Here is a 2841-nt window from a genome sequence, read left to right as displayed (position 1 = left end):
AATCAAGTCTTCACTTCAATGTTGTTAAATCAGTATTACCCAAATAAACAAATTGTTAGTAAGGGGTCACCTCATTTATAATGGTCTAAGTCAGTCTAATGGAGCTTTGTATAGTCTTAGTGGATGTGTAGTATGAGGTAATAAAAGAGGACCTGTCACTTTTAAGATAGTGGGTTGGGGCCTAATACTAAAGTGATGGTAAAAATGGAGCACACTAAGGGGTGGGTGGATTTGAAGTTTGGAATAAAGTACAGAGGTGGAAGAAACGTGACACAGTTATAGGGGTTACTGAACTTCTATGACACAAGCAATTGGGGGCACTAAATATGTTCCATTTTGCCCTGCCCACTTTTTACCCATCCGGTTGCCATTCTACGTTCCAATGGGTGGAACGCTGGAACAGTCTGGAGATTGAGCTGTGACACAACAAGCTGCAAAGGTAAACCCAAAATACATGTATAACCTGTCAGACTGTGCTGTCTGGTGTAGGTGAATATTGCGTGAATTATAGTGTGAATCATAATGGCACTTGTAGTTGTGTGTAATTCCTTTGCAAAACAATAGGCAGGTCCCTGGCATTCTGGGCTCAGGAAAAGTGGGTTGGGTGACATTGTCTATTATATAGGTTGCTCTGATGCTTTTATTTACTAATAAAGGCAAATTTAATACTGGTCAAAACATGAAACCTAAAACTCTTTTATTCCCTCACGCAGAGCTCACAGAGTTTGTGGAATGGATTGTTTGTGCTTTTAAACATCTTACCATTGGCATGCAAGATCCAGGAATCTGTTAGGGTAACAGCCCCCCTAACATACATGCCCTAAAAAAATGTCTGTGTTGCCTGTAACAGCCAATCAGATTTCAGCAGTCTTTTTTTGTGCAGGGTAGAAAGTAAAAAGAAATATGTAATTGTTGACAACATAGCAACTTATTATGACTGAGGTTCATCAGATTCATTCACCCAACCTAAAGAAATTGGGGGTCAGCTGCTATTAAATACTGATTATTAAATTGTACGTACAGCCAGATCTGTCATTTATTTTACAGTGGAGAAGGGTTACAACCCCTAGTTGTGTCTCTGGAGGGGAGATTTAGCTCTCTCTATCACTAGTAGACACCATTGTCACCAGGACTCAAAGTGGGATAAAAGTTTGAGCAGTCACTAGAACAGAAATAAAGAGGAAATCTTTCAATGGCCTAACAGGATTTACTGCACTTTGGGGAGATTTCTTCTCACTTCCTATTGGCTCACCAGGACAGAAAGTGAAGATTACAAATGGACCCAGGTGACAATATCAAGACTAGTTCTAACCATTCCTTACTCCATCCACAACTACATATGCTTTAAATGCTCCAGGCATTACTCTGGATGTGCTCAGATTTGTGACTCCAGCTTATCCATGACCACCAATAAGGGACCATTCACACCACGTGACGAATATAATGACAGGCTGAAATCCATTGTTTTCATTAGGCTATTTGTAAACTAACATACACATGAATATTTTACAGATTGTGACTGACTTTGTTCTCTCTGCAGTCCATCGTGCGCAGCTCCTACATCTGCAATTTTGTCCATTTCCTCACTCGTCTGCAGAGGAACGTCCTACAATAGAACCAAGAGCTGGGTATATTCACCAGTATTGCCGAGTCCCTGCAAAACAACATCCTCCACCAGGCCCAGGCTCAGTTCTTGATGGTGAGTATTCCAGTGACTCCCTACATCGCCTGTTGGGTGCAGAGCTCCTGGCAGTTGTCACTGTCTGGTAGTGCTATATTAGGAGAATAGGGGGATGGAAGTGCAGGACAGCCCGGTGCTGAGCTTTGTTTTGTCAGATATGTTTTATTGTCTGGAGTATACGGCCATCTATGGGATCCTGTGTCTCTGTTCCATTACCATAGCAGTTTAGATAACAGTACCAATGCAATAGAGAAATTCTCCAATTTAGTCTATTCTAGACTCCAAACAGTGACTTGGTCTAGGTTGAGATGATATCATCAGTGAGCTGCAGATAGGGAAAAAAACATTTCCTCAGTCTCTTCTTGGGACTCCTAATCAGCCACCAGGCAGTATAAGTCGCAGCATAGCCTGACTTGCTGTGTTTTGTAGTTAAACACAATCCCTGGTCCACAAGGGTCCGTAACATCACAAAAATGTTTTATATGCCTACTGATAGTAACAACTGGCACTACCAGGAACAGTCTCAGTCACTTCCACTGGGAAATAAAAGAAGGTGCTGTATACTTTTTATGGATGTGACAGCTCGTATGTGTTGATTCTTTCCCCAGGCACAGGAAGAAGCTCACCGGAACCAACTCATGATAGACATTGCCCAGCTAAGACTGCAGGTACACAGTGTATGGTGGCCCATTTCAGTGGACCTTTCGTCATCATTATCCCTCAGACAGGTATGCGGAAATACACACTGATAAGCTTATCTGTCCTTCTATGACCCAGTATACATATCAATCTATAAATGATACAAAAATAACCCGCAATTATTAATATTATTGAACTGTATTAGGCAACAACATTACACAGCGCTGTACATTAAATAGGGGGTGCAAATGACAGACAGATACAGACAATAACACAGGAGGAGGAGAGGACCCTGTCCAGAAGAGCTTACAATCTAAAAGGTGGGACAAGAGTTGTGAATGAATTTGAAGGCAAAGCACAAGAGCTGGAATTTGATTCTGAGGTGAATGTGTCATTACCGGGAATATGTCAGGGAGAGACTTGGAATGTGGGGGGGGATGATGAGGAGTTCTGTTTTATCCAGGTTGAGTTTCAGGAATCGGTCAGACATCCATGATGAAATGGCTGACAGGCAGCATGAG

General features: G+C 41.9%; 1 long non-coding RNA gene across 1 annotated transcript; it reads left to right on the top strand.

Annotated features, from left to right (window-relative positions):
- The first annotated feature begins 1541 nt into the window (after positions 1 to 1541).
- LOC140342132 (uncharacterized) lies at positions 1542 to 2492 on the top strand. Its single transcript, XR_011922997.1, has 2 exons — positions 1542 to 1699; positions 2290 to 2492. It is a non-coding gene; the product is annotated as an uncharacterized lncRNA (long non-coding RNA).
- The last annotated feature ends 349 nt before the right edge of the window (positions 2493 to 2841 follow it).

This window comes from Pyxicephalus adspersus, chromosome 12, assembly GCF_032062135.1.
Source record: "Pyxicephalus adspersus chromosome 12, UCB_Pads_2.0, whole genome shotgun sequence".
NCBI lineage: Eukaryota > Metazoa > Chordata > Amphibia > Anura > Pyxicephalidae > Pyxicephalus > Pyxicephalus adspersus.
This window is presented reverse-complemented; position numbering and strand designations above follow the sequence as displayed.